At 31.8% G+C, this 20,704-nt stretch overlaps 1 long non-coding RNA gene and 1 pseudogene across 1 annotated transcript; one reads left to right on the forward strand and one right to left on the reverse strand.

Annotated features, from left to right (window-relative positions):
- The first annotated feature begins 354 nt into the window (after nt 1-354).
- The window catches only part of LOC128189675 (deoxynucleoside triphosphate triphosphohydrolase SAMHD1-like), a 38,399-nt pseudogene continuing 18,049 nt past the window's right edge, over nt 355-20,704 (forward strand).
- Nucleotides 12,617-13,550, reverse strand: LOC128189676 (uncharacterized). The gene is made up of 2 exons (XR_008244263.1): nt 12,962-13,550; nt 12,617-12,660 (listed from the first exon to the last, which is right to left on the reverse strand). It is a non-coding gene; the product is annotated as an uncharacterized LOC128189676 (long non-coding RNA).

The raw sequence follows: 20,704 nt of genomic DNA on the forward strand, positions 1-20,704 counted from the left end.
CATGTTACAAGGACACTATTTGTAAAACTGTTTAAATTGCATATGACTGGTGTCTATCTTTTTCAGCTTAGTTGATATTATATAGCTTCTGTCTACCGACCTGTAGGTCCCAGTACGAACACAGCAGGGACTCCTGTTATTATTACGATGAGTAAAAATTGAACCTTTCTCCTGTCATTTCAATGTCTAACGGGTACTATATCCCATTTCCCTAAGAAATGTTGATGGTTTAACTTGTACATCATAAAATAAATGTCAGATCGACCCGCCCCCCCCCCCCCCGGAAAATTCAGACTCATTTTATGTCACAGTAAAAATAGGTTTAGGACACATACCTTAAAATCCAAGTCCTCAAAAATCGATTCCAAGCATGTAATATAACACTGAAAACAGCGATGCGATTGTTACTGCCTTTGCATTTAATTATATGATAATGGAAACTTCATTTAGTAAGTAAACTTATCAATACAAATATCGGTATACTTATACATTGTGTATCATCTTATTTTATAATGATGGACAACCCACTCTATTCACAATGAAGAACCTACTCCTAACGATACTTTTTTCAGAAAAAATTACATAACCCGCTAACGTTACCTACATGTACCAAGTATTATTCCGTTAACGATAAAACTTTTAAATAATACATTTGTAAATTAAGCGATCAAGTTCAAATGTAGGTTTCGATTCGATTAGCTGAAAAAAGCGAAAGTAGACCATGCATCTATTTCTAGAAACGGCGACACTGTGATAATATACAATTATTTAATGCTTGAGCAGTCAATAGACCAGAATATTTTTCCCGAGGTGCAGGGAACAGCTCAGTACAATCTATTGCCCGAGGCCAACGGCCGAGGGCAATAGATCATACTGAGCTGTTCCCTGCACCAAGGGAAAAATTCTGGTCTATTGACTGTTCAAGCATTAAATAATTGTTTTATTACCTAATTCCTTCTTAAGTTTTCGGGGATTACAATTTGCATATTGCAAATGTTTTTCGTGCCATTATGCAATGTATTAAGATTTTTTTTTTCATTTTTTACATGCACAAAACCTGTTGCATGCATTACAACATCTCAATTTAATATAAGTTTACACAAAGAGGGGGGGGGGGTCTTCAACGCATTATCTTTTAAATAGTCTTTTACCTTATATGAGGCTTTTAAACTGTTGATTAGTTGATTATTTGATACTCCATTTTGAATTTGGTTTCACCAAGTACTAAAAACAGCGTCTATGTAAAGGAATATACATTCCCTGAGAACTATCGAAAGGATGTAACATTAATTAACATACCTGCGTTCTTAAATACGTTGCCGGTCCAATAGATTGCAGTCTATTGACCGGCGGTCCAATAGATCACAGTCTATTGACCGGCGGTCCAATAGATCGCAGTCTATTGACCGGCAGTTCAAAATAGACGCAAATATTTAATTTGTAATAAAACAACAAAATATCTTTGATTAGGTAATAAAAAGGGTTATTGTTAAATATAGCTTTGGATTCGATTAGCTGAAAAAAAAGCGAAAATAGACCATGGAACTATCAATTTTCTAGAAACGGCGACGCTGTGATAAAAAGGGTTATTGTTAAATGTAGGTTTCGATTCGATTAGCTGAAAAAAAAAAAGTAGACCATGCATCTTTCAATTTTCTAGAAATGGCGAAAGGGTTATTGTTAAACAACTACACAAAGCTATGCAGTTTTAAAGGTTGTCTTCGGAAACACATTTAAATTTTAACACGGTAAGTTGAAATATTAATTGTGTAGATATATTCAAATCATAATACAAGCAACATTTCAAACGATTATCAATTAAATTAAAGGTTCTTCGATCGAACTCCCTTTTCTTTTTATCACCGCATACACATGTTACAAGGACAATGTTTATGACTCGAAATGAAATACACAATTATCTAAATCCGGTGTACTCCACGAGTCCAGATTTTTTCCTCATCTTCCGGCATTATCGAATCAACTTGTCGCACTTTGGTACCTGAACCCTTTGATAATAATTCCTTCATGCAAACATCTAACACTTTGCGGAAAACGGCAATAAGGTCGTCACGTTCATCAAGAAAATTCAAATTGAATGTTTTCCTCTCGCAAATGAAGCAGTAATCCACACACAACGAATAGAGGACGCGGGGGTAATCACTGCCATTCTGTTTATGTACCTCTAACACAAAGCGCCATAACCATGCAGTGAATCTGTTTAGGATCTTCGTCCCGGAGATGCATATCAACAGATTGTGAATGTTCAGGTTTCCTAATTTATTTAAGGAATTCGGTTTCAACTATATCCTAAGAATTGCGAGAGCATAAAATCACAACCGTCATCCACGGCATTTTTGCTTAAAAGGGCGAGGTAGATGGAACTTTCATAAAACTTCTAGAATCACGTGCTCTTTTTTCATTGGTCATATAAAATGGAACATAATAACATTTTGATAGATCATGGGCAACTCAGTGCAATGAAAACAACGATACAAAACATATAGAGTAACTTTTTAACTTGTGCATCTTCAGATATCAGACTCGGGGGGACAAGCCCCCTCGTCTGTTATTTGAAGATACACTCGTTAAAAAGTACTCTATATATTACTTAACCAGGATACCACGTACCTTTAAAAAAAAATTGTCATTTTTATAGACCCTAAAATCATGAATTTGTTTGCTGATATCAGAGACATAAATGTTATTCATGTCTCTGCTGGTATAAACTAATATTATATCTGAAATTTTGAATTTAAAGTCTAACGTTATAACCAGAGACATGTTTTAACAGTACAAGCAATTTATAGTTGATTTTCTTTTCCAAATGGGGTTTAATGAAATGTGTCATTCTCATTAAACATAGTTTAATATCTTTACATTATATGTCACCTATCAATTCTATCATTTGATTTCTTCCCATTTTAAACATTGTTAAATTTTTTGCGTTTGGGTTTTTTTGCTGGAGAAATCGTACCCAAGAGAAAACGTACCCAGGAGAAAACGTACCCAATTTCTAGGGTACGTTTTCTCCTAGAGAGAACGTACCCATGTACGTTTTCATAAAGAACAGTTTTTATAAATATTCCGTGATGCAATAAAATAAGTTATTCAAAAAACATTTTACCATTTGTTGCTTTTGTTTTCATGTATACATAATCACGTACATTGATTAATTAGACAATATTTGTGTTATATACAAATGCACATGCATACTTAGATTCGCCTGAGTTAATTGTATATATAGTTAGTCGGCAATTATAATCCATCCTAATAAATGAATTTGTTAAAAAAAATAGATCGACATAATAGTTTTGATTGCAATATAATTTAGAGAACTTAATTATCATAAGAATTTTAAAGCTATACACGCTATAATTTGCGTCAATTTTGAATAAAGGGGAAAATGTATGTGTTTGATTACTAATAAAAGTTACCTTTATGCTGTTAATTATAATGCTCAATTCGATCACGTAACTACGGAAGCCCTGGGAGGACATTGAATTACTTCTTAATTGTTATGAGCCCTGGAAGGACATATTGACTTACTTCTTAATTGTTATGACTTATTTTTTTTTATGACAAACATGTAATTATTATTTGATAAGATTTTTTTTAATTTCGAGCGATGAATAACACGTGGCGGTGACGTACCGCTCAATATGGACACTGACATCAACACTAGTTCCAGCAAAGAAGATTGGTTTTTATTGATATAAAGAATATGTTTTTATAAATGCACCCGAGATCGAAGTAATTATATAGGGGGACATTCAGGTTTTGAAAATTCAATCCGGAATTCTGTCACTGTCATGTGCCAACAAACTTTACCTTTATTTTAGAATAAGTACAGTAAAATTTTGTATGAAAACTGAAATATTTTTTATATTACTTCGGTCTTTATTTTTGCTCCTTTTGAGGGCAAAAAAAAATTCTCTACGCGTACATAGATTTTAATCGGTAAGGTTCATTTTTTTTTATTAAACTTTAACCTCGGGATTGGTATTCCGTACATATGTGAATACAGTCTAGTATGGTCTTTGGTATTGACTTGTTTATATAAATAGATGGCTTCTTTCTGGGGCACTTTGTTAAATACAAATTCATCTTAATATTATTCTTTCAAATTAATATTGTTAAAAATCTGAATTTGCTGACTTTCTGAGAGTAAAAAGGCAGTAACTGCTCTACATTCAGGATCTTGTTTAGCTTATAAAGCAGCTGATATGTAAAAAAAACTAACTGATCATGATATATCATGACAATTCTATTTACCTGTATATGCATTTATTTTACAAAATTTAAGTGACTAACAGTTATTCATCTGAATATTTTGGAAAGTTATTAAACAAGGACAAAAAATATTAGAAAGTCAAAAGGTAAAAAAAACCCAGAACATTTTATACCCAAGAAAATGGTTTATCATACATGAATATTTTTTATCGTTGTTTTCAAACTTTGCATGCATGTACAGTATCTAGAAGGTTGAAGGTCCAGAAGACAGTTTAAGATTATAAGCTACCCTCCCTTTTGGAAAATTTAAAATATCAAATTTTCATAGTAAATTAACTGAAAAAGACATCAGAATCCACGCCAACCTCTAGTAAAAAATTGTTCCAAGCATAATTTGGGGTAAAATTGTAATGGGCTGTACTTTCAAAAAATATATACTTTTACTATGCATACATTTACTAGTTGGCTAGTACAGGAAAGATGCTTTTTTTATCCAAATGAATTGTATTTGAAAATTGATTCTAAACATAAAAAACCACAATAATACATGCATTATTTTTTAAACATTTTTATTCTCAGATAAAAATACATATGCCAATATCTATAACTTTTCAGATAGCCATTCAATTTAATTGAAATACTTATTAACTTGGACTGTCATCACACTTTTAAGTGTAAAGACCTTCTTTACCAGGGGTATCAAGGTGCAGGTTGAAACACATGCTTCTATAGTAAACTGGCAAAGCAAGTCTTAATTAAATATTTGGGTTTCTAATCCTGATATTGGAGCTGATTGTCGTAGAGATGAAAAATTAAAATAAAATTAGAAATAACTAGAAAATAACCAAATAAACAAATAAGTATTAAGAATTAATAAATAACCAGTAAATAATAAGTATTAACAATTAAGAAATAAAATTTAACAAATAACAAGCAAGTATTAAGTAATAGGTAGTAAGCATTAAGAATTAATAAATAACTAGTAAGTATTAAATAACAACAAGTAAGTAATGAGTACAAGCAAGAAACAAGAATATATAGCTTGAGTCCTGATTGACTTTAAATAAATTTCATATAACATCCATTTAATTTATTTTGACAATTACTGTATTGGTTCTTTATTATTTTCAGAAAGAGGAATCTGATAACATTTTTTTCATAAATATCACAGAACTATGAATAAATCAAGAAATATCGCTTGGTTAATTTAAATTTTGCGCCACTATGAGAGCTATGACAAGATGTATAATTTTTGGCATGAAACAGCTCAATTTAATTGATTTGTTTGCTCCGAATTGAATACAGCTTTTGCTATTCACCATCAAAGTGTAGTACAATTATTTTTGTTTTTAATATAAATTTCCCTATATTTTAATTACTTCATTTCATTTTTTTTAGATTAGTATCTTTTTTTATCATTTGATATGTACTCTTGAGGTTAAACTTTAGAATGTGTAGATGATGTCTTGACCCTGATAATTCCTGTGATTCGCTATTCTATCCAAATCAGTTTGCAAGACGTCCATGAAGAAAATTGCAGACACTCTTTCACAACTGAATTGTCCAAATCGAACATCCCAGTATCCACGATATCTTCAAATAAATTAATCCACCAATGAATCCCAAGCTTCATAAGAAATCCTCACCACGCCTCTATTCTTTGGTCGAACGTACTTTTTCCATACATTAAACGTTTAACACCATGCAGCCATAGAATCATTTGAATGGAATCGAAAGAGAGGTTGCAAGCAACAAACACTTTTATTTTCTGTTCCATTATCAACCCGTAAAACTCTCGGAACAAATTTTACATGATGTATACAATAAAGATAAAATTTGACAATAACAGCCGGACTGTTATTGGTAAATGCAGCTAAATTCTAATTACATAATTCGTCTACTGTATTACTGTATTATAATGTAGATCCTCATATATTATTATAGCTCTATAATTCACAAATAATATACGTAATATGTTATTATTCAAATACATGATTATAGTTATATAAGTATAGTGTCCTATATAATTATAAAAAGTTATGTAACATGACCTATTATACAAGAAGAGGGTATACAAAGGCTATGACTGTTGTCCAATCCTATTGAATTTACTCAATAAAATATGTTTAAATTTTAAAATTCGTCTACTGTACCTAAAAAGTAACAAATAAATAAAAATTAATACTGATTAAGAAGTAAGTCAATATGTCCTTCCTGGGCTCATAACAATTAAGAAGTAAGTCAATGTCCTCCCAGGGCTTCCGTACGTAACAAATATATCAAATATTAAACAATGAAAAATATTTATTTTCCTGCCAGGAAAGTAATGCCTCCTCGTGAATATCAATCTATCACGTGATATCGACAGCTAAATTTAGTCTATCATACCACAACTGGTGAAGGGTCGAACATCTTCATAATTGTGATAGTTTCACAAAGGAAAGGATATTTTCAGTAAAGCATAAATTTGTCCGATATACGAGTACAAACAAAAGAAAAAAATACAAGCCTGTGAGTAGATATGAATACTTCCTTTAAAAAAATGACGTAGACCTGTGTTTTTCCCCTATGTGCTATTTATAGATCCTATAAGTGTTAATGCAGAAGTAAGGGTATCGTGAATGACAAACGCATTTTACTCATTATACATGTATGTTTTTCAAATTAACAAATGTTAAGCATATTAAAAATCAAGTTGGATATTTAATTAGACAAACAATAACGAAGTTCTCCGCGGACATGCGCAATGAGGTCAGTTTCGCTCTTCCTTAATCAATATTCATGAAAAGGTATATTTTCCTGGCAGGAAAATAAACAATTAAAAATCTATATCTTTGTAACGAGATGGAATTCACCATTGTAATTTACAGATTAAGGATAACTTTTATAAGTAGACAAACACATGCGTTTTCACTGGCATTCAAAGTGGACGTAAATTATAGCGTGTATAGCTTTAAGAAGTCGATAGCGCGTTTTTTTTCTCGATAAATTATACGTCATCTTTATGAATAGGTTTTTTCATTGCTAAAATGTTCCTAAACTTTGAAAGTCTCAAAGGTAAATAATTACATTAAAATTACTAATATTTAATTAAAGCAGAATACAGATAACAAACATGGTACATTTATTGATCAACTGTTTAATAAAAATCATTTATGAAAATAAAGTTTAACTTAAATTATGTCCAAGTCCATTAAATATTCAAACGATACAAATATAAGAAAAACCTTACAGAATCTTTATTATTCAAAAGATATTATTTATAAAATTTATATATTTCTCTATATTTATTTTGCATTAAAATCTGTATTAAAGTAGTACATGTATTTAAAACTATTTGACATTTCCAGGTCGTTTAAATATTCAACCATTACATATTAAATAATTACTTTTATTTATTCATATATCTATTAAATTCATATAGTATTTAAAACTGTTTAAAATTACGTTTATGATTTTTATAGGGTACGTTTTCCCCCATCTTCCCAAGTCAAGGGTTTCTGATTTGTGAGAAGCTATGTGGATCAGAAACCCTTGACTTGGGAAGATTGTTTTCCCCAAGAGAAAACGTACCTGGATACGTTCTCTCTTGGAGAAAACGTAGCCTATAAATTGGGTACGTTTTTTTTCCTGAGTATGTTTCCTTTTGGGTACGTCTTCTCCTGATACCTAATAATATTAATGCCAATTAAACTTTTATAAAGGCATCATTATTAAATATTGAAATACAGAGAGAAAAAAAAATAGGTATGAAATATCCTGGGTTCGGGTTCTACCGAAACCGTCGCCATTAGCTGACGTGTTATTTCCCGCTCTTCCACTGGGCCCAGGGTAATATTTCCTCTCATTGATTAAAATAAATGAGTTGTGTTGTCGTATAATGTGTAAATAACCGCAAGCACATTTTTTTTTCAATGCAGAAAGTTTTATTACATGAAACATGATCTTTATCAAAAGCAAGGAAGTAATTAAGAAATAAAGTACGAGTTTTCGTGAATGTTGCAGAATAACCTCCGAGGTCGAGAAATGTTGTTTTGAAATATAAAAGCCGAGGCGTTAGCCGAGGCTTTTATATTTCAAACAACATTTCGAGACCGAGGAGGTTATCCTGCAACATTCACGATAACAAGAACTTTATTTCTATTCTACTAACAGCCCAGTATTTCTACAGATCGTTTCTTCTATAGAGAGACGATCTAGGTCATTTTGACGGCTGTTCCGTGTAACCCCAACGGTTTTGTTAGTAATGTTTACATGTGTATCGATCAAAGGAATCACATGCAGACGACAGACGTTTTCTTTGGATTTTTAATACTCTTCACTTATTTATAAAATATCTTTGAATCATGTTCCTAATATTTTAAGGGCAATTTTATACGATTATTACTACTAAACGTGATATATTTAATGTAAAAACATGCAGTGAAAATGTGTTAGGGAGGTCCTAGGAACAGCCGCATTGATCTCTTAAAAAACGAAATTTAATTTTTTTGTAAGAAAATTCTATACAGTTTAAAGGGACATGGTCACGATTTCGGTCAAATTTTATTTTTCTGTTTTTATTATTTGCAATGCTCTAGGAATGCATTTCTAATGATGAAATGAAATTTGGGTGCCAGTCATTGAGTTTTTAGCAAAATACAGGGCTTACGATTCTTCGTCATGTAAACAAGGCTCGTGCCCTGTTTTTGTTTACATAGGTTCAATATACCAGTAAAAAATCTTTTTAAAGCTGGTTTGTCGATCTTATTATTCATTTTAAGCATAAATAAACAGTTCCTAACGATTAAAACATTCATTTTAGGTCTAAAACTGGAATTTTTACTTCAATATTCAAAATGTAAACAAATGTTTTGTTTGCATGGCGAAGAATTGTAAGCTCTGTAACTCGCTTATGACTCATCAAATGACACTCAAATTTTGGTTGCCTATTTAAAATGCCTAACTGAAGCATTGTAAACATTAAAATCGAAAAAAATAATTTCGACCAAAATCGTGACCATGTCCCCTTAAAAAGTTTGCATAATTACTATTTAAGGGGGCTCTAGACACCACTTTTTGATGACGCAGTACGCAAAAAAGTAAATCTGGAAGCATGCAATTCCGGTACTGGCTGATTTAAACTGAGGCGAATTGTATGGGGACCGCTCTTTTAAAAAAAATTGTTAAATGAATAGTCTTAGATTTAATTTGTTAATTGGAAAAAGTATTACTTACAAGTAATGTGACACCTTCCTGTTGTGTCGTATTATATTTATTTATCGAAATAAACAATAAAATCAAGTATAATTTTTTTAATTTTTTTTTTTTTGATTTTCGACATCTTACACTTAGCGCAGTGGGTTAGTGGGTTCACTACAAACCTATAGGTCATGAGTTCGAATCCCGTTGAGGACAAAAACGTTTTTTAACTTTCCAAAATTTTCTAAAACGTAATTTTTTGGTTGAATACTGTGAAAGAAAATTCTAAAGCGGTGAAGGTATTTTAATTATAATATACTTTAATCCACATTAATATTGACACATGTTCCTAACCATCATAAGGGGATGGGAGGATGGCTTTGAATTTCTCTCAGGTTGGGATACAAAAATTCTATTGGTTGGGATACAAAAATTGTATTATAGTTAATTTTCCCCTTTATTTTTTTTGACTTAGTTTTGCGTTAAAGCAAATAAATTCACTTATATAGGCCTATAATGAAATATGTATGTATTTATCATTCCATCGTGATATTAAGGAAATTTTCTTTAACTTAGAAATGAAAAGTCCCCACGATGTTTAGGCCTTGGGACTTAGGAACAATAACTCCTACGGGAGGAACTTTCATTCCAAATAAAATTTAAAATATTTTTTGTGTTTATTCGCAATGATTTTCATTCAAATTTTTTATGTCACAGTTATTAAAATACATTTTTTATAACATCATGCAGCTTTTTCAGATGATTTGTCAAACAGAGTAAGAGAAAATATGAAAATTTAAATGTTTTGGGGAAATGCTAGAAAAAATTGCAATGATTAAATTTTTGAATGTTAAGAAGTATTATATTTTTTTTCGGTGTCTGAAGGAAATATCCATCATATAACAAATCAAAGTACTGAAGAACTGGCGGGAGTTGATTTTGTCGATGTTTATTTATTTTAAAATCAATGATATGTTATTTTGCATGACAAGTACATGTATACGTAGTTTCTAATTTGAATTACGTATATTTTTATAATATGAATTTTTGAACTTTTTCGACTAGAATGTCGAGAAACCTCCATATGAATCATGTTAAATAATATTTAAAGATAAAATTAATTCAATCAAACTATATGTATCAGTGGTAGAAATATTTCTCGAAAATTGTATGGATCCAAGCAATTTTGAACTCTAGTCTCGTTCAACCAAACGCTCGGCTGACACCGTAAATCTCCGACAAGGGTTTACGGAGACAGCCGAGCGTCGAGTTGAACGAGACTATATTGAACTCTGGCGTAGGAATATATACGACTACAAAAATATTTAAATTGTTCGTACCATTTAAAATCTGACTATTTTTAAGGTATTTCTAAATAATAAGTTTCCTTGAAAAACAATGCTTTAGCATACATTATATCGAATTCATCAATTATTTTTAAGAACTAAGTCTTGTCAGGAGCAATGATTTGTGCTGAGGTCCAAATTAACACTGTTTCACTTTCGGTTTGTCCGCGTGACTGCATAGGAGAGTTGATTAAAAATAAACTCCCAAAAATCTTCTCTCAATTTGTTAATAGTTAAGTTTTTAAAATACCGTACCTATAGTACCCCTATCATCATTTTAATATTTGAGAAGTATATGTTTTGTGGTCTTCTATTGAAAATTGGAATAAACTGTGGGTGTATAGAGCCACCTTAACATAATAGTTTGAATGAATTTATTTTTTTGTGTTTTTTTTCAATTCACAATCCAATTATTAAAGATATCAAAGTAAAGTATTTTTATTTTAAGCCTCAAATAGCAAAAAGTATAGTCTGGTGAAAGAAAACATGTAACGAATTACGGTTATACTCCCTTCTCAAAGAATATTCATAAGTAAATCCATTGGTCCATAGGGCTTCACGATAACCAAGTTTTATTGTATTATATTTGTAGAGGTGAAAAAGCATGCTGCCCACGAAAAGGAAATCCACCCGGAAGGGTGTTGATGAGGACAGCGCTTTCCTTTCAAGAAGTGTGTGGTGAGGCCCAGTGGGGAGGGGGAATCACAGGATGATCTGCCCCTGTCCCAGGATTCCGTCGCCTCCTTGGACAGGGGTCTACTCAGTATTGACTGCCTTAAACTTCTCGCAGAGAAGGGCTTCGCAGATGTGGCCAAGGTTTTGCAAGGTTAGAAAGATTTTTTACCAAATGTTTCATTTAATTATCAATATGATTGATTATTTGTTTGCATGTAATTCCTTTGATATTCACATTCTAGAAATAAAAAATTGTTATATATATTAACATTACATTACAGATGAATATACCATTGTTTGCTTTCTTCTTTACATTGGCCAAACATAAACAAGGGAGTTTCCCAACAGCTTTGATAGCTTTTGTACTTTTTGGGTAGCTATAATGAATCACAGGGGCATCGTATCCGCTCTACACTCTATGACATAGCCTATATATAATAATACACAAGGGAAGAATCGAAAGTAGGACACGATTTGTAAACAATGTAAAAAAACAACTTACTTCACAAAAGTTACGCAAATCCTCGCACACAATGTTGCAAATGTTGTCAAAAAACACGTTCACACTCAAATATTCCTAATAAACTCGGTGAAAAGCGTTTTTATCCCATTATAACCGCTGTCTGCTGCAGAAACCAAATCTCTTCGCCCAAGAAAAGATAACTCTGTACTTTCTCTCTCTATATGTTCAGTAATGATAGTAGGAATTTCGGCGGTAAACTGTAAAATGTCTTGGGGAAGTGGTTGTTCAAATGTAAGAACCATCTGTCAATGATAAAGTAATTCCTAAAAGGGGAAAAATTGGAGTTTTTTCCCAAGGGGGTGGAAGGGGGGGGGCGTTACCCTCCTCCTGGTTCTGTAACTTGTACATAATGATGTGAGTTGTGTGTTTCTTGTATTTGGGAGAGGTGTACATGTAATTTTGTGGGTTTTTATTTTCTTCACCTTTTGTAGAGGAAGGTGTGACTAATGAACTGATAGACAGAGTCACAGAAAGTCAATTGAAGGACCTAGAAATTAAGTAAGTAAGATACCACTTAATTGCACTTCCCAAATTCCAGTGAATGGATTTAGAAAAAAAAGTTTGCTAGATTTTCATGTATTGAATGAAATTAATTCATACTTATTTTTAATAACTGTAATGATGGTGTTATTGTAGACAGATTAAGACAACAACTCCAACGTAGGGTTCTTGATTATTACTTTATATTATATCATATCATAAGCTCTGAAATATTTAACAATACATGTATCACAATAAGTAATTTATCAATATCACATCATCATAAAAATAAAATAGATCACACATAATATATCATTGTATTGAATAGGTTTCATGATTTTGCCAAGCACAGTTTACAAGCAAGAGTTATTCCCCTTATCACAGTGCTAACTGATATATAAAGAGTTCAATAATATTTATCCTGTGTAATTAATAATTTAGTTAGTTATTAATGTTTAATAAATAAAACATATTAAACTTAACTTAGGCAATAAGTATCAAATCTGATATTTATATATATGCATACCTATGTGTGACACAAAGCCTAATTGATCTGCATCTGCATGATCCTGATATATTCTTCAGGTATGGAATCTAATACATATAACAATACTCTTAAAACTACATTTAGGTTATCTAGCTTAAGATTGTTAAAATAACTATAATGAGTGTTGCTCAAATACTAAGTTTTCACTCATGATAATTTACATTTAAATAGATTTACATTTCACTATATAGCATATACTTATCTAGCAAATACAATATGCTTTATAAATAAGCATTAATATAAATAGCATAAAATATAAAACAATTACTTACAGTCTATAGATTTCTTCTTGGTCTTAAGCTAAACACATCTGGTCAGTATGAAGATCAGATCAAAAAGGACAAAGCAAAGAGAGGGAATTTAAAGGACCAATGAAATTGAGAATTCAAAAATAGAATTGACCATGTGATATATAATTAACTAAAACAGGTTTACACTGACCATAATGACCATTGTGATGTCATACTATATAAATAACTATGTAGCTATTTACATACTGTTAGGTTGTACATAAAGTTGTTTATATTGACAACTTTTATAGTAAATACTGTAAACTTATAATTTATAGAACTATCAATTAATAATTTCATGATAATGAAATTATTACTTAATTAATATGAAATATCACCCTATCACATAACAGTATATATTTCTTAGATTGTACTTTTTAGTTGTTATCATGTACCTGTACATAGAATAAAATTAATACATTTCAAGCTCTTTAGACTGAACTTTGAATGACAAAAAATTAGGGTAAACATTTTTTTCATTTAACTTAATATTTATGTTGCCATGGTTATAAGAAATAAGCAAAAATGTAAAATCCATCTTGGTTCTTTTGTGTCAGAGATGACTGATATTAAACAGTATCTTTTTTAAATTACAACAAATTGAAGGAAAGTTAACCATTGTTAAAAATATTTTGTCAAATATGATGTGCTAATAAAGTTGCTAATGTCTAAAACAACTCAGTACTGGGACACTGGGTTGTTGTAAAACAAATTGGCACACAAAAGGTTAAGATTATTTAATGGCATTGGTATGTATTGTGTGTACAAGTTCTGAATCATAGGTATTAGGGAGTGATCTATTTTTAGTTTAATTTTCTGAATCAATGATTGCTTTAGTTCAATTAATATAAACTAAAAATAGATTAAAATCATAAATGTAGACATTCTGTTGTAAACAACTTATGAATTGTTAAAAATTGTAACTTTTATACTGCTTCTAAAATGTCATCATTGAGCTTATTCAACATGAATAATATATAATTGATGATTGAAACAACATTATGGATTTTATTCCGAAAGAAATAAAAAGTTGCCAATTTTTCTTAGACCACTTGGTAGGAGACTTGAAGCTATTAAGTGTATCCAGAAAATTACTGAAGGACTTTATGGATATAAGGTAATAATAAAGTGTGGGGAAGAAATGATTACGTGACATGTACTAATACATGTACATGTAATCAAAACTTCAATATCTAAAAGTTCTTGACATAAAGATTTAGGGGTTGATAATTTGCAATACAAGTGAGATGAAACACTTTGTAAATGAGTGTCACTGTTTCAAAATTTATGAAGTTTTATATGTAATATATGTTTCAAATGAGTTTATACCCCCCCCCCCCCCCAAAAAAAAGTTGATTAGATAATAAGACGATATGTAAAACTAGGTTGAGCTTTGTGTAATTACAAATCCTGGTACATAAGCTTATCAAGCCGTTTACTTGAGAGATCTTTTTTATTTTGAGAACTTTAACTGAAGCATATGTACATTTCAGATTTTGAATGACCCAATTCACGGACACATTGAGATCCACCCCCTCTGTGTGAGGATAGTAGACACTCCTCAGTTCCAGCGACTGCGCTCCATCAAACAGCTTGGAGGAGTTTATTTTGTTTATCCCGGTGCAGCTCACAATCGATTTGAGCATTCTTTAGGGTAATTATAGCAAAACTGAGGGTAGATCAAATCCCAGGATACTTGTTGCCTGTTGGTATCAAATTTTCATTAAATCAAAACAATCATATGTAATTGAGAGTTTTTAAGTTTGTAGCCAAACATTTCATGAATGTAGAATAAGAAATACCATAAATGTTTTGAATTATAAATAGTTCTGTCTGTCAGACTTGAAACTATTGCAATATTATTGCTACTTGCACTAATAGTGGGGGGGGGGGTATTCTTATCGTACATTCAGATCCAATACGAAAAAAAAGTTCTTGCTTACCATTATATCGTATAATGAAGGTGCTATTGCTAAAATATTATGTGCTTTTTGTATAACGATGTATTATCTTAGAGGTAATGATAATCAGATTATCTCTGTCTTCCAGGGTATGTTATTTGGCTGGACAGCTTACGTCCACCCTCAGAAAGCGACAGCCTGACCTGGAGATCTCCAACACTGATGTCCTGTGTGTTCAGATAGCTGGACTGTGTCATGACCTAGGTATAGCAGCAGTTATGGCTTTGTCCATGTAGCTTAGGTTGTGACATACATATACACTGTGACTTACATGATTGTAGAGCACTTGCTATAAAGTCTTGTCAATTAATACACACGTGAGAGGCTGAAAAAAGAACCTTTCCAAGGTTTGATTTAACAGATAAGGTTATCAGATAATAAGTGTGTTTTTTACCAACATTGACATGAACAAAACCAACACTTGATATTAATAAAAAAAAATTATCTTTACTTCTTACAGGCATACATTTTAAGTGTCTTAATAGATTTAAACCACAAAACTGATATTTACAATTTATTTAACAAGAATTCTAAATGATGGATCTTTTGTTATAGGACATGGACCATTGTCTCACATGTTCGACAAAAAATTTTTGCCTGTGGCCCGACCCAAGGACAAAATTAAGGTAATTATTATTTTCTATTTAAAGTTATTATTAATGGAGAAAATTATATTTCCTGATTTTAAATTAGACAAACAGTAAATTTTGTTTGCTTGTCCTTATTTAATGATGTATGATGTTATTTATATAATTTTTAGGTCACCTGAGTTACACATTTTACCTATTGTCATCGGTTGTCATCCATCTTTGGATCATGCATTTACAATTTTACATTTTTAACTTCTTGAAAACTACAAGGCCAATTGTTACCATTATTGTTGTCGTAATTCATCTCTGGGATGAAAGGAATATACGTGTACTGTAATTGTGAAATTCATGGCCTCTGGGTCAAGGATTCAAGCCCTAGGGCGGGACCAACATGGCCACTTGGTGAAATGCATTTAATCTTAGAAAATCTGAATGCATGGTTATGATATTAATGAAGCCCTCTACCTGAACTGTAAAATTAAATCAATTAAAAATGTCTTTGTTTTTTGGGTATGTATTATACTTAGGAACAGCGGTTTTTTCAGCATTTTACACCCAGCTTTTGGGAGTGCATATCATACACAGGTGCATAATATACACACAACTTGCAGTATTTGACATAAATGTACTTTTTCAGCATGAAGATTTATCTGTGAAGATGTTTGACCACTTAGTGAGCAGTAACAACTTGTTGGGGGAATTTAAGAAGTATGGACTGACAGAACAAGACAGGACTTTCATTAAAGAACAGATCGCGGGACCGCACAAACACATCCAAAAGGTAAAGATGGTCTCTGTTTCTATCTTTATTACTGTAATACGTATGTTTAAAAGAAAAAGTAGTTTTTGAAGTAATGGAGGGTTAGTAGAATGTGGTCGCCTCATTTACATAAGTATATATTCCTAAATAATGCATCCCCCACACAATGACTCATGTCGCGAGGGGATGCTCCGCTTAGCGGTGCCCTTGTTAAATTATTTTATGTATTTAATACATACCCTGCCATTCATTATGTGAAGAATTGTCAAGTATTCTGCAATGTGGGTGTTTTGAGTATGTGAGATAGCTTACTTTTTTTTTTCTTTCATTTTGAATATTCTGATCATATATATAAAATATGGGAGGTTTCAGATCAGATTTTTTTAACTTTGATTTTCATTAGCGCCCATAAAAGAAGAATTTATTTCCTACATTACAACCTTAGGTTTAAAAAGCATGAGAGAGAAAGTGAACAAACTTTAAAAACGATGGACTTTACAAATACCCAGTGTTTAATTTACACGTATACTAGTTGCTGCTGTTGGTTAAAGGTTTCTTCATCATACATTTGATGACTTTTAAAATTTTCATTTACTGTAGAAAATAGTGGATGGTAAGTAATGATATATATTAGTCATACTTACAACATTTTAACTGTTTGTAAGGCAATGGCTTCCACAAGCTGTTTTCCTAGTAGAGGTGTTTTTAATTGTTTATTTTCATCATTTCAAACATTTTCATTTTTAATCGGGTTTTCCATGGGAAAAATCTGGTTATTGAAATCCTAAAAATGGCATGCAAGTGAGTGAGTGGGGTTGGTTGATGCAAAAAGAAAACAACTATTGTACCATTAACTCATACAGTTTTCAAGATAGATTTGGTTTGCAGATCAATTGTACATAATAAATTTACAAGTATCAGAGATATGCATCTTACTTTGATATTGATTTTTGATAATTTATGCCAAACAAAATTTTTTTAAATTTAGTCAACACTTAAGACAATTAAGTCAGTGTTAATTTTATTAAAAATAGAGTAATTCCAAAAAAAGTATCTCCAACAGAAGAAAGTGTTAAAAAAGAATTGTGAAATAGTGCCGCCAGATAAAAAGTGAATGTTTGCTCTTTTGATGTGACTGTCAGATAAAAAGGAATCAAACTAGCTAGAATATTTGTGATAATTGTATATTTCATTAAAGGGTTATTGTTGGACTTTGTTTATCAGGTGAATCTTTTCATAAATATGCCATTTATCAAGTGATTTTAGTGACTTACAGTCATTTCATATATACACTTCAACTCCTTTTAATTGTAACAATTCCCCCAAATATTGACACCAGTTTTATATTAACAGTAGTGAGAAGTTAGGTTAAAGGTTTCGAAATACAACTTTTAAAACCATTTTGTAGGCATTGCACACAAGTTGTCCTACTTGTAAGGTAGGTAGGTGAAACTTATTATCAATAAGATCCTGTACTTGGGAGACTTGGGAGCAATGAGTTTGGAGCTCATTGCAGATTGTTTTATTGTCAAATCGCTCAAACACTCTCTCGAAATAACTTCTTTTATCAGGTTGTATTCTTGCTTTTAATGCAGACCTTATGACACGATTTCCTTGTTCACAATTTTGATAAATGGAAAGACAAAGAAATTTTCATGGAAGGCCTTTTTAAAAGCTTCCAAGCTGTTCCCAACCTCGCAGAAGCTCTTGGTATTACATGTATACTTTAAATTGTTTGTTGCCAACTTCCTGGATGCAAATGATAATCTACGAGCATATTTTATTAATAATTTAGCTTTTTGCTTTTAATCCAAAATGTGAGGTCACCAAGGCTTAATTTGGTAAAAGTTGGGGTTACCAGGTATGTTCATAATTTCATAAAGTCAGTAGGTATTGGTAGTAAATTGCATGAAGAATTTAATGGTACTAATTTTTACCACTGAATTTGCCTATCAAAAAGGTTAATCAATCAAAAATTAGTCCTCGTTTTTTTGCGCAGTAATTACACTATTTATAAATGGGTGGCACTTGCTTCATCTGAATTTTTTCAGACCTGGAGCTTCAGACCTGCAACTACTTTTCAGAAAAAGGCTTAAATGAGTAAAAAATTTGGGTTATTTTATTATTTCATATACACTGAATTTTCACAGGTGGTAGATAACTTAACTGTGCTTCTTGGCTTCTTGGTCACAGTTCATACCCTTGTTCCCTTGTCACGCATTGACATAGCTGCAGGTCTGTAGCACCCAGTCTGAAAAAATTCGGATGGACGACCTGGGAGCTACAGTGCCTCCCATAGAAAAAACTGCAATTTACGACGCACAAAAAATTGTGCTAGTTTTGGACTGATTAACCTTATTCTCACACAAATTCTGGGAAAACAGTTAGTACCATTAGAATTTTCAGGCAATTTACTACTGATAAGTCACTTTACTTTCCTCGCACTATCTCTTAAACATGCTATCTGACCTTGGAAATTGAAGTATATTAATTCACGTCAAGATCGAATCGCCATTTTTACATGTAAACAAACTGCACCACTTCACTTTACGGGGCATGTGATGGTGTTTAAAAGAATATATCAGAGGCAAGTGAAGTGACGATATCTGCAGTAAAATGTCCGAGGAATTTTTTGGAATCAAACATTTGTACAGAATGTGTTCGGAGATGAGATTAATCAGTCCAAAACTAGCACAATTTTTTGTGCGCCATAAATTGCAGTTTTTTTCTATGGGAGGCACTGTAGCTCCCAGGTCGACCATCCGAATTTTTTCAGACCGGGTGCTACAGACCTGCAGCTAGCATTGACATAACAGTCTGATGTATAAACATTAAAAGTTGCTTGGTTGTGTCACCAAACTTCTTACTCAAGTTGCGCACAGGAAGTAATGGACCACATCAAATTTCAGGCCGGAGTCTAAGTTTACTGATAAAGCTATGTTAAATACTGTTTAACTAATGCATTGCTATTATGGTACTAAGGGGTTGGCTCCTATTGACCTTAAGATCATATATCAGGGAGAAAAGGATCTCATTAACAAACCTTTCTTGTTGGTACATTTATTAGTGCTAATTAATTGTTTCAAAAAAAATTTTAACTGAATTTTATGGACTTAAGATTTATGATATGATGAATGTCAGTTATATATATTTTTCATTCTAGAATTGGCCATACAGTGGAAGAAGTAAAGACAAAAGATTTCTTTATGAGGTAATTTAAAGCTGCATGGTCCAATTTTACAGTTTTAAATCGTCAAATAATTTTTTTAACAAACTTGATTGTCTTATGAAATTACAAAGTTTCACCAAAATAAAATCTCAGAGACTACCTCTCTTTAAAGATATAAGTAGTTGAATTTAATAAATAAATGAATACTGTTGGGTTACACAAAAATTGGATGCTCACTGTGCAATGAAATTGTAAACTGGAAGAATCTTTGTCGGTCCGGAAATTTATTTTACAAATTCCAATATCTTTATTAATATTGAGATCTCAGTGTCAGTGCTGATGTCTGAATTCTTTATATTAGGATGTTGTGTGTTCTAAACACAATGTAAGCATCATTTTAAGCTGTCAAGTATACTTTCAAATCAATAGCATGTTGAATGCTATTGTCCATACTGGTAAGGTTTGCCAAACTATATAATCCTTGTTTATTTGATGTAAATTTCAGTATGTATATTTGTCCCGAAACCTAATGGATGTAGATGTATCTTTATATACTAGAAACCCTAAGGCATACCACTACACCAAAAAAACTTGCCACTTTCTTGCTTGAAACGTTTAGGGTAAACCGTGAGGCATAACAAGGAAACCATTCAGTGTTTTATGTGAACTGTTTACCGAGAGTGTAGCTGGCGTGCAGCGAGCTAGTGGTGTAGGAGAATGTCTTAGGATGTTTAAGTGTCTGATGTTGCTTTTTAACAGATTGTGGCCAACAAGAGAAATGAGATTGATGTGGACAAATGGGACTATTTTGCTCGGGATTGCCACATGCTCGGGATCAAGAATAACTTTGATCATACTCGATATATGAAGTTTGCCAGAGTTTTGAAGTTGGATAATGAACTGCAGATATGCTCAAGAGATAAGGTTATTTTCATTCATTGCTCTTGTATAA

Source organism: Crassostrea angulata, chromosome 6 (genome assembly GCF_025612915.1).
Source record: "Crassostrea angulata isolate pt1a10 chromosome 6, ASM2561291v2, whole genome shotgun sequence".
NCBI lineage: Eukaryota > Metazoa > Mollusca > Bivalvia > Ostreida > Ostreidae > Magallana > Magallana angulata.